At 37.6% G+C, this 12,250-nt stretch overlaps 2 non-coding genes across 2 annotated transcripts; both read right to left on the reverse strand.

Annotated features, from left to right (window-relative positions):
- Nucleotides 1-4,095: 4,095 nt before the first annotated feature.
- LOC112799271 (small nucleolar RNA R71) lies at nucleotides 4,096-4,203 on the reverse strand. Its single transcript, XR_003200846.1, has one exon. It is a non-coding gene; the product is annotated as a small nucleolar RNA R71 (small nucleolar RNA).
- Nucleotides 4,204-11,267: 7,064 nt separating this feature from the next.
- Nucleotides 11,268-11,371, reverse strand: LOC112799076 (small nucleolar RNA R71). The gene has a single exon (XR_003200661.1). It is a non-coding gene; the product is annotated as a small nucleolar RNA R71 (small nucleolar RNA).
- Nucleotides 11,372-12,250: the final 879 nt, after the last annotated feature.

Genomic DNA, 12,250 nt, shown 5'->3' on the forward strand with positions numbered 1-12,250 from the left:
TTCCCAATTTTGAGCATCCTTTAGTTCTTTTAATCTTTTGTTCTTTCGATTTTGCAAAACCCCTTTTTGTCCCATCAACCTAAAGCGTATAACACTTCGATTTCACTCCTAGGGAAGAATGACCCGAGGTTTGATTACTCTCAGTTTATACTTGATTTGAATTTTAAAACATTTGATTTGAGCATTACTTGTTGTTTAGAACTATACTTACAACGCCAATCTTATCTTGAGATGAAATTCCTAGCCGACGATTTTGCTCACTATCACACAGCATTCTCTGATCCGGAAGATTTGACCTTGTCTGTGGTGTTTTGAGTAAGATCATCAAGGGGATGAACTGCAGGAGCTTCACCCTTGATGAGCGGATAATTTATACGCTTTTTGGCATTATTTTTAGTATGTTTTTAGCATGTTTTAGTTAGTTTTTATTATATTTTTATTAGTTTTTAGTTAAAATTCACTTTTTTGGACTTTACTATGAGTTTGTGTATTTTTCTGTGATTTCAGGTATTTTCTGGCTGAAACTGAGGGACCTGAGCAAAAATCTGATTCAGAGACTGAAAAGGACTGCAGATGCTGTTGGATTCTGACCTCCCTGCACTCGAAGTGAAATTTCTGGAGCTACAAAAGCTCAATTGGCGCGTTCTCAACTGCATTGGAAAGTAGACATTCTGGGCTTTCCAGCAATGTATAATTGTCCATACTTTGCCCGAGATTTGATGGCCCAAACAGGTGTTCCAAGTCAGCTCAAGAATTCTGGCGTAAAACGCCTGAACTAGCACAAGAATGGGAGTTAAACGCCCAAACTGGCGCAAAAGCTGGCGTTTAACTCCAAGAAGAGTCTCTACACGAAAATGCTTCAATGCTCAGCCCAAGCACACACCAAGTGGGCCCGGAAGTGGATTTTTATGTAATTTACTCATCTTTGTAAACCCTAGGCTACTAGTTCTCTACAAATAGGACCTTTTACTATTGTATTCTCATCTTGGTAGCTATCTTTGAGTAGTCTTATGCTATCTTAGATCATGGGGGCTGGCCTCTCGGCCATACCTAGACCTTGTTCTTATGTATTTTCAACGGTGGAGTTTCTACACACCATAGATTAAGGTGTGGAGCTCTGCTGTACCTCGAGTATTAATGCAATTACTATTGTTCTTCTATTCAATTCAGCTTATTCTTGTTCTAAGATATCACTTGTTCCTCAACTTGATGAATGTGATGATCCGTGACACTCATCATCATTCTCACCTATCAACATGTGCCTGACAACCACCTCCGTTCTACCTTAGATTGAGTGGATATCTCTTGGATTTCTTAACCAGAATCTTCGTGGTATAAGCTAGAATTGATGGCGGCATTCAAGAAAATCCAGAAGGTCTAAACCTTGTCTTTGGTATTCTGAGTAGGATTCAAGGATTGAATGACTGTGACGAGCTTCAAACTCGCAATTGTGGGGCATTACTGACAGACGCAAAAGAATCACTGGATTCTATTCTGACATGATCGAGAACTGACAGCTGAATAGCCGTGCTGTGACAGAGCATGTTGAACATTTTCACTGAGAGGACGGGACTGTAGCCATTGACAACAGTGATGCCCAACATACAGCTTGCCATGAAAAGGAGTAAGAAGGATTGGATGAAGACAGTAGGAAAGCAGAGAGACGGAAGGGACAAAGCATCTCCATACGCTTATCTGAAATTCTCACCAATGAATTACATAAGTATCTCTATCTTTATTTTATGTTTTATGTTATCCTCCATAACCATTTGAGTCTGCCTGACTGAGATTTACAAGATGACCATAGCTTGCTTCATACCAACAATCTCCGTGGGATCGACCCTTACTCGCGTAAGGTTTATTACTTGGATGACCCAGTGCACTTGCTGGTTAGTTGTGCGAAGTTGTGATAAAGAGTTGAGATTGCAATTGAGCGTACCATGTTGATGGCGCCATTGATGATCACAATTTCGTGCACCAAGTTTTTGGCGCTGTTGCCGGGGAATTAAATGTCCTAATAACTATAGTTTCGCGTTTGTTCCCTGCAATAACAGTGCCAAGTTTTGATCCGGCAACAACACCAAGTTTTTGGTGCCGTTGCCGGGGATTGTTTGAGTTTGGACAACTGACGGTTCATCTTGTTGCTTAGATTAGCTATTTTTCAGAATTTTTAAGAATGAATTCTAGTGTTTCAACGTGATGTTCTTATCATCACCAAAGCTGATTGATCTTCATCAATTTAGCTCTTGAATGTAATGTCCTATTGAAGCTTGGCTAGCCATGTCAAATTCCTTTAGACTAAAGCTTTAGACTAACATTGCATGATTCCTGGAATTCTTATTAAAAGTTTTGAATCTCTTTATTTTCTTCTCCATATAATTTTCGAAAAAATCCAAAAAAATTACAAAATCATAAAAAACCAAAAATATTTCTTGTTTGAGTCTAGTGTCTCATTTTAAGTTTGGTGTCAATTGCATGTTTCTGTTCTTCTTGCATTTATCATGTGTTTTCATTGATCTTCAAGTTGTTCTTGATGATTTACTTGCTCTGATCTTTAAATTCTCTTGTTTTGTGTGTTTTGTTGTTTCTCATATGCATTCTTAATTTGTTAGTGTCAGTATACAAACTTCTAAGTTTGGTGTCTTGCATGCATTGTTTATTTGATTTTAGTTGCATTTTGATTTTTTCTCATCATTAAAAATCCAAAAAAATTTTAATTTGTGTCTTTTCAAGTCAATAATGTAGAGAATTGAAGATTCAGAACATACAGCAGAGGAATTACACAGAAAAAGTTGGGCGTTCAAAACGCCCAGTAAGGAAGGAAAACTGGCGTTTAAACGCCAGCCAGGGTACCTGGCTGGGCGTTTAACGCCCAAAAGGGTAGCATTTTGGGCGTTAAACGCCAGAATGGATACCATTCTAGGTGTTTAACGCCAGGATGGTACAAGAGGGAAGATTTTGTTTTCAATCAAATTTTTTTCAAGTTTTCAAAATTTTTCAAAATCAAATCTTTTTCAAATCATATCTTTTCAATCATATATTTTCAAAATCAATTTCTTTCCATTCTCAAAAATACTTGCTACCAATTAATGATTTGATTCAACATTTCAAGTATGTTGCCTTTTCTGTCGAGAAAGGTTTAATGTTTGAATCATATCTTTTCTTGTTAGCCAAGTCATTGATTTTAAAAATCAAATCTTTTTAAATTGTTTTTCAATCATATCTTCTCAATCATATCTTTTTAAAACTATATATTTTCAATCATATCTTTTTAATCACATCTATTTCAAAATAAGTTTTCAATCACATCTTTTTTATTTCTAATTTCAAAATCTTTTTCAAAAATCACTTTATCTCTTTCCCAATCATATTTTTCGAAAATCAATCTTCAATTTTTCAAAATGTTTTTAAAATCTTTTTAAATTTATTTTCGAAAATTTCTTCCCCTCTTCTCACATTCTTCTATTTATGGACTAAGATGTACAATTCGAACTCTATCTTTCTAAGTTCAAATTCTTCTACCTCTTCCTTCTACTTTTCTTTTCCTCTGACACCTCAAGGAATCTCTATACTGTGACATAGAGGATTCCATATTTTCTTGTTCTCTTCTCTTTCATATGAGTAGGAGCAAAGACAAAAGCATTCTTGTTGAGGCTAACCCTGAACCTGAAAAGACCTTGAAGCGAAAGCTAAGAGAAGCTAAAGCACAATTCTCTGTAGAGGACCTAACAGAAATCTTCAAAGAAGAAGACATGGCAGCCGAAAACAACAACAATGCCAACAATGCAAGGAAGGTGCTGGGTGACTTTACTGCACCTACTCCTGACTTCAATGGGAGAAGCATCTCCATCCCTGCCATTGAAGCAAACAACTTTGAGCTTAAGCCTCAATTAGTTTCTCTAATGCAACAGAATTGCAAGTTCTATGGACTTCCAATGGAGTTGACACTGAGGTCTACAAACTTATGCTATTCCCTTTTGCTGTAAGAGACAGAGCTAGGATATGGTTGGATTCACAACCTAAAGAAAGCCTGAACTCTTGGAAAAAGCTAGTCAATGCCTTCTTGGCAAAGTTCTTTCCACCTCAAAATTTAGTAAGCTTAGAGATGAAGTCCAAACCTTCAGACAGAAGGAAGGTGAATCCCTCTATGAAGCTTGGGAAAGATACAAACAATTGATCAGAAAGTGTCTTTCTGACATGCTTTCTGAGTGGAGCATCATAGGTATCTTCTATGATGGTCTGTCTGAACTGTCCAAGATGTCATTGGATAGCTCTGCTGGAGGATCTCTTCATCTGAAGAAGACGCCTGCAGAAGCTCAAGAACTCATTGAAATGGTTGCAAATAACCAATTTATGTACACTTCTGAAAGGAATCCTGTGAACAATGGGACGAATCAGAAGAAAGGAGTTCTTGAGATTGATACTCTTAATGCCATATTGGCTCAGAACAAAATATTGACTCAGCAAGTCAATATGATTTCTCAAAGTCTGTCTGGAATGCAAGCTGCACCAGGCAGTACTAAGGATGCTTCATCTGAAGAAGAAGCTTATGATCCTGAGAACCCATCAATGGAAGAGGTAAATTACATGGGAGAACCCTATGGAAACACCTATAATCTTTCATGGAGAAATCACCCAAATCTCTCATGTAAGGATCAACAGAGACCTCAACAAGGTTTCAACAATAATAATGGTGGAAGAAATAGGTTTAGCAATGGCAAGCCTTTTCCATCATCTTCTCAACAACAGACAGATAATTCTAAGCAGAGCCACTCTGACTTAGCAACCATGGTCTCTGATCTAATCAAAACCACTCAAAGTTTCATGACTGAAACAAGGTCCTCCGTTAGAAACTTGGAGGCACAAGTGGGTCAGCTGAGTAAGAAAGTTATTGAACTCCCTCCTAGTGCTCTTCCAAGCAATACAGAAGAGAATCCAAAAGGAGAGTGTAAGGCAATCAACATGGCCGAACTTGGAGAGGAGAAAGAGGCAGTGAGCGCCACTGAGGAAGACCTCAAAGGACGTCCACTGGCCTCCAATGAGTTCCCTAATAAGGAACCATGGGAATCTGAGGCTCACACTGAGACCATAGAGATTCCATTGGAATTACTTCTGCCATTCATGAGCTCTGATGAGTATTCTTCCTCTGAAGAGGACGAAGATGTCACTGAAGAGCAAGTTGCTAAGTACCTTGGAGCAATCATGAAGCTAAATGACAAGTTATTTGGTAATGAGACTTGGGAGGATGAACCCCCTTTGCTCACCAAAGAACTGGATGACTTGACTAAGCAGAGATTACCTCAAAAGAGACAAGGCCCTAGAAAGTTCTCAATACCTTGTACAGTAGGCACCATGACCTTCAAGAAGGCTCTGTGTGACCTAGGGACAAGCATAAACCTCATGCCTCTCTCTGTAAATGAGAAGCTAGGGATCTTTGAGGTGCAAGCTGCAAGAATCTCACTAGAGATGGCAGATGATGAGCGGATAATTTATACGCTTTTTGGCATTGTTTTTAGGTAGTTTTTAGTAAGTTCAAGCTACTTTTAGGGATGTTTTCATTAGTTTTTATGTTAAATTCACATTTCTGGACTTTACTATGAGTTTATGTGTTTTTCTGTGATTTCAGGTAATTTCTGGCTGAAATTGAGGGACTTGAGCAAAACTCTGAAAAAGACTGACAAAAGGACTGCTGATGCTGTTGGAATCTGACCTCTCTACACTCGAAATGGATTTTCTGGAGCTACAGAACTCCAAATGGTGCGCTCTCAACGGCGTTGGAAAGTAGACATCCAGAGCTTTTCAGCAATATATAATAGTCCATATTTTATTCGGAAATTGATGACGTAAATTGACGTCCAAGAAAAGCCTCAGCTCGTGGATAGATCAAGCTCAGCCCAAGCATACACCAAGTGGGCCCCGGAAGTGGATTTATGCATCAATTACTTACTCATGTAAACCCTAGTAGCTAGTCTAGTATAAATAGGATAGACTACTATTGTATTAGACATCTTTTGATAGTTTAATCTTTGACTGTTTTAGTCTTTGATCATTCGGTCTTTTGATCATTCAGGGAGCTGGCCATTCGGCCATGCCTAAACCTTTCACTTATGTATTTTCAACAGTGGAGTTTCTGCACACCATAGATTAAGGGTGTGGAGCTCTGCTGTACCTCAAGTTTCAATACAATTACTATTACTTTCTATTCAATTCTCTTTTATTCTTATTCCAAGATATATGTTGCACAACACTTTGATGAATGTGATGATCCGTGACACTCATCATCATTCTCACCTATGAACGTGCGTGACTGACAACCACTTCTGTTCTACTTTAGGCCGAGCGCATATCTCTTAGATTCCCCAACAGAATCTTCGTGGTATAAGCTAGATAGATGGTGGCATTCATAGGGATCCGGAAAGTCTAACCTTGTCTGTGGTATTCTGAGTAGGATCCTGGGAATCCGGAAAGTCTAACCTTGTCTGTGGTATTCCGAGTAGGATTCCGGTATTGAATGACTGTGACGAGCTTCAAACTCCTGAAGGCTGGGCGTGATGACAAATGCAAAAGAATCAAGGGATTCTGCTCCAACCTGATTGAGAACCGACAGATGATTAGCCGTGCTGTGACAGAGCATTTGGACCATTTTCACTGAGAGGATGGGATGTAGCTATCAACAAGGGCGATGCCTCCAGACGATTAGCCGTGCAGTGACAGCGCATAGGACCATTTTCCCGAAAGGATTAAAAGTAGCCATTGATGATGGTGATGCCCTACATACAGCTTGCCATGGAAAGGAGTAAGAAGGATTGGATGAAAGCAATAGGAAAGTAGAGATTCGAGAGGATTCTAGCATCTCCACACGCCTATCTGAAATTCCCACTATTGATCTACATAAGTATTTCTATCCTTTTTTATTTTATTTATCTTTTAATTATCTAATCCAATTACATTTGACCTTATGAATCCACTTAACTGAGATTTATAAGGTGACCATAGCTTGCTTCATACCAACAATCTCTGTGGGATCGACCCTTACTCACGTAAGGTATTACTTGGATGACCTAGTACACTTGCTGGTTAAGTTGAACGGAGTTGTGTCCACACATAGTTGAAAAAGCAATGAATTTTACAAAATACAATAACAAAGGAATCACAATTTCGTCCACCAAATTTTTGGCGCCGTTGCCGGGGATTGTTCGAGTATGGACAACTGACGGTTCATCTTGTTGCTCAGATTAGGTAATTTTCTTTTCAAAAATTCTTTTTCAAGAAAATCTTTTACAAAATTTTTCTTTTCTTTTTCGTTTTTCTAATAATGTTTTTCAAAAAAATTAAAGAAAATACAAAAAAATTCAGAAAATCATAAAAACCAAAAATATTTTGTGTTTCTTGTTTGAGTCTTGAGCGGATAATTTATACGCTTTTTGGCATTGTTTTCATATAGTTTTTAGTAAGTTTGAGCTACTTTTAGGGATGTTTTCATTAGTTTTTATGTTAAATTCACATTTCCGGACTTTACTATGAGTTTGTGTGTTTTTCTGTGATTTCAGGTAAATTCTGACTGAAATTGAGGGATTTGAGCAAAACTCTGAAGAAGGCTGACAAAAGGACTGCTGATGCTGTTGGATTCTGACCTTCCTGCACTCGAAATGGATTTTCTGGAGCTACAGAACTCCAATTGGCGCGCTCTCAACGGCGTTGGAAAGTAGACATCCAGAGCTTTCCAGCAATATATAATAGTCCATACTTTATTCGAAGAATGACGACGTAACTTGGCGTTGAACGCCAAGTACACGCTGCTGTCTGGAGTAAAACGCCAGAAAAACGTCATGATCCGGAGTTGAACGCCCAAAACACGTCATAACCTGAAGTTTGACGCCAAGAAATGCCTCTACACGTGAATTCATCAAGCTCAGCCCAAGCACACACCAAGTGGGCCCCGGAAGTGGATTTATGCATCAATGACTTACTCATGTAAACCCTAGAAGCTAGTCTAGTATATATAGGACATTTATCTATTGTATTAGACATCTTTTGACCACTTTAAGTCTTTCATTATTCGGTCACTTGATCATGGAGAGGGCTGGCCATTCGGCCATGCCTGAACCTTTTGCTTATGTATTTTCAACGGTGGAGTTTCTGCACACCATAGATTAAGGGTGTGGAGCTCTGCTGTACCTCAAGTATTAATGAAATTCTATCTTCTTTTATTCAATTCTCTCTTATTCTTATTCCAAGATATTCATTCGTACCCAAGAACATGATGAATGTAATGAGTTCAATTACCCTCATTATTATTCTCACTTATGAACGCGAGTGATTGACAACCACTTACGTTCTACATGCAACAGAGCTTGAATGCGTATCTCTTAGATTCCCCAACAGAATCTTCGTGGTATAAGTTAGATAGTTGGCGGCATTCATCTGGATCCGGAAAGTCCAACCTTGTCTGTGGTGTTCTGAGTAGGATCCTGGGAGTCCGGAAAGTCCAACCTTGTCTGTGGTGTTCCGAGTAGGATTCCGATCATGAATGACCGTGACGTGCTTCAAACTTTAACCTGCTGGGCGTTGGTGACAGACGCAAAAGAGGGATTCTATTCCAGTAGGAGCGGGAACCAACCGGTGATTAGCCGTACTGTGACAGAGTGCGTTAGCATAGTTTTCACTGCGAGGATGGGATGTAGCTATCAGCCATGGGTGATGCCTCCAGACTGGTTAGCTGTGCGAGTGACAGCCGCACAGGTTATTTCCCCGTGAGGAATGAAAGTAGCCACAGTTGATGGTGAACCCCTATACAAAGCTTGCCATGGAAAGGAGTAAGAAGGATTGAGTAGAAGGAGTAGGAGAGCAGGCGTCCAAGAGCTCTACAGCATCTCCATCCGCTTATCTGAAATTCCCACCAATGAATCTGCATAAGTGTTCTATCCCTTTTATTATTTATTTCTTTTTATTATTCCTATCCTCAAACCCATAAATAATGTTTAATTTGCCTGACTGAGATTTATAAGGTGACCATAGCTTGCTTCATACCAACAATCTCTGTGGATTCGACCCTTACTCACGTAAGGTTATTACTTGGACGACCCAGTACACTTGCTGGTTAGTTGAACGAGATTGTGAAGAAAATAAACAATGCCCTCAGAGTATACATCTTTTATAAATCCAATTACAAGAAAAAAGGGAATCACAATTTCGTCCACCAAGTTTTTGGCGCCGTTGCCGGGGATTGTTCGAGTATGGACAACTGACGGTTCATCTTGTTGCTCAGATTAGGTAATTTTCTTTTCAAAAATCTTTTTCAAAATTTTTCTTTTATTTTTCGTTTTTCCAAAAATGTTTTTCGAAAAAAATCAATAAAAATACAAAAAAAAAATTAGAAAATCATAAAAATCAAAAATATTTTGTGTTTCTTGTTTGAGTCTTGTGTTAATTTTTAAGTTTGGTGTCAAGTGCATGCTTTTAAAATTTTTCTTGCATTGTTTTCGAAAATTCATGCATTCATAGTGTTCTTCATGATCTTCAAGTTGTTCTTGACAAGTCCTCTTGTTTGATCTTGATGATTTCTTGTTTTGTGTCTTTTGTTGTTTTTCATGTGCATTTTTGCATTCATAATTTTCATGCATTAAAGATTTCTAAGTTTGGTGTCTCGCATGTTTTCTTTGCATCAAAAATTTTTCAAAATTATGTTCTTGATGTTCATCATGATCTTCATAGTGTTCTTGGTGTTCATCTTGACATTCATAGCATTCTTGCATGCATCTTGTGTCTTGATCCAAAATTTTCATGTTTTGGGTCATTTTTGTGTTTTTCATTCAATATCTAAAAATCAAAAATATCTTTTCCTTATTTTCCTCTAAAATTTCGAAATTTTGGGTTGACTTGGTCAAAAATTTTTAAAAAATTAGTTGTTTCTTACAAGTCAAGTCAAAATTTCAATTTTAAAAATCTTATCTTTTCAAAATCTTTTTCAAAAATCATATCTTTTTCATTTTTTAGCATTTTCGAAAATTTCAAAAATATTTTTCAAAATCTTTTTCTTATCTTTTTATCAAATTTTCGAAAATTAGCTAACAATTAATGTGATTGGTTCAAAAATTTGAAGTTTGTTACTTTCTTGTTAAGAAAGGTTCAATCTTTAAATTCTAGAATCTTATCTTGTAGTTTCTTGTTAGTTAAGTAATTTTTAAAATTAAATCTTTTTTTTCAAATATCTTTTTCAAATATATCTTTTTATCTTTTATCTTATCTTTTTCAAAAATTTTATCTTTTTCAAAATTTGATTTCAAAATATCTTATCTAACCTCCTATCTTCTTATCTTTTTCAAAATTTGATTTCAAATCTTTTTCAATCAACTAACTAACTCCTTGTTTGTTTCTTATCTTTTTCAAAACCACCTAACTACTTTTCCCTCTCTAAATTTTCGAAAATTCTCCCCCTCTTTTTCAAAAATTCTTTTTAATTGTTTTAAATTCTAATTTTAATCTCATCTCATCTTTAATTTTCGAAAATCACTAACCATTTTTTTCAAAATTATTTTCGAAAATTTCTTTCTCTTCTCTTATTCTATTTAATTATTTAACTACTAACACTTCTCTTCACCTCTCTTCATCCGAATTCTTCTTCATCCTTCTTCATTCTTCTACCTCTTTCTTCTTCTACTAACCTGAGGGAATCTCTATACTGTGACATAGAGGATTCCTTTTTCTTTTCTTGTTTTCTTCTCTTTCTTATGAGCAGGAACAAGGAAAAGGGCACTCTTGTTGAAGTTGATCCAGAACCTGAAAGGACTCTGAAGAGAAAATTAAGAGAAGCTAAATTACAACAATCCAGAAGCAACCTTTCAGAAATTTTCGAACAAGAGAAGGAGATGGCCGAAAATAATAATAATAATAATGCAAGGAGAATGCTTGGTGACTTCACAAAGCCAACATCCAAATTTGATGGAAGAAGCATCTCCATTCCTGCCATTGGAGCCAATAACTTTGAGCTTAAGCCTCAACTAGTTGCTTTGATGCAACAAAACTGCAAGTTTTATGGACTTCCATCTGAAGATCCTTATCAGTTCTTAACTGAATTCTTGCAAGTCTGTGATACTGTAAAGACGAATGGAGTTGATCCTGAAGTCTACAGACTCATGCTTTTCCCTTTTGCTGTAAGAGACAGAGCTAGAATATGGTTGGATTCACAACCTAAGGATAGCCTGGACTCCTGGGATAAGCTGGTCACTGCCTTCTTAGATAAATTCTTTCCTCCTCAAAAGCTGAGCAAGCTGAGAGTGGATGTTCAAACTTTCAAACAAAAAGATGGTGAATCCCTCTATGAAGCTTGGGAAAGATACAAGCAGCTGACCAAGAGATGTCCATCTGACATGTTTTCAGAATGGACCCTATTAGATATATTCTATTATGGTCTCTCTGAATTTTCGAAAATGTCACTGGACCATTCTGCAGGTGGATCTATTCACCTGAAGAAAACGCCTGAAGAGGCTCAAGAACTCATTGACATGGTTGCAAACAACCAGTTCATGTATACCTCTGAGAGGAATTCCGTGAATAATGGGGTCCCTCAGAAGAAGGGAGTTCTTGAAATTGATGCTCTGAATGCCATACTAGCTCAGAACAAAGTGTTGACTCAACAGGTCAACATGATCTCTCAAAATCTGAATGGATTGCAACATGCATCCAACAGTACTAGAGAGGTAGCTTCTGAAGAAGCTTATGATCCTGAGAACCCTGCCATGGCAGAGGTTAATTATCTGGGTGAACCATATGGAAATACCTATAACCCATCATGGAGAAATCATCCAAATTTCTCCTGGAAGGATCAACAAAAACCTCAACAAGGTTTTAACAATGGTGGACGCAATAGGCTGAATAATAGTAAGCCATATCCATCATCTTCTCAGCAACAGACAGAGAACTCTGAACAAAATAATTCTAATTTAGCTAATATAGTCTCTGATCTGTCAAAGGCCACCTTCAGTTTCATGAATGAAACAAGATCCTCCATTAGAAATTTGGAGGCACAAGTAGGCCAGCTGAGTAAGAAAGTTATTGAAACTCCTCCTAGTATTCTCCCAAGTAATACAGAAGAGAATCCAAAAGGAGAGTGCAAAGCCATTGACTTAGTCAACATGGCCGAAAGCACAAAGGAGGAGGAGGACGAAAATCCTAGTGAGAAAGAACTCCTGGGACGTCCTCCAAGCAAGAAGGAGCTTCCTAATAAAGATCCTGAGGAATCTGAGGCTCA

Source organism: Arachis hypogaea, chromosome 4 (assembly GCF_003086295.3).
Source record: "Arachis hypogaea cultivar Tifrunner chromosome 4, arahy.Tifrunner.gnm2.J5K5, whole genome shotgun sequence".
NCBI classification, from domain to species: domain Eukaryota; kingdom Viridiplantae; phylum Streptophyta; class Magnoliopsida; order Fabales; family Fabaceae; genus Arachis; species Arachis hypogaea.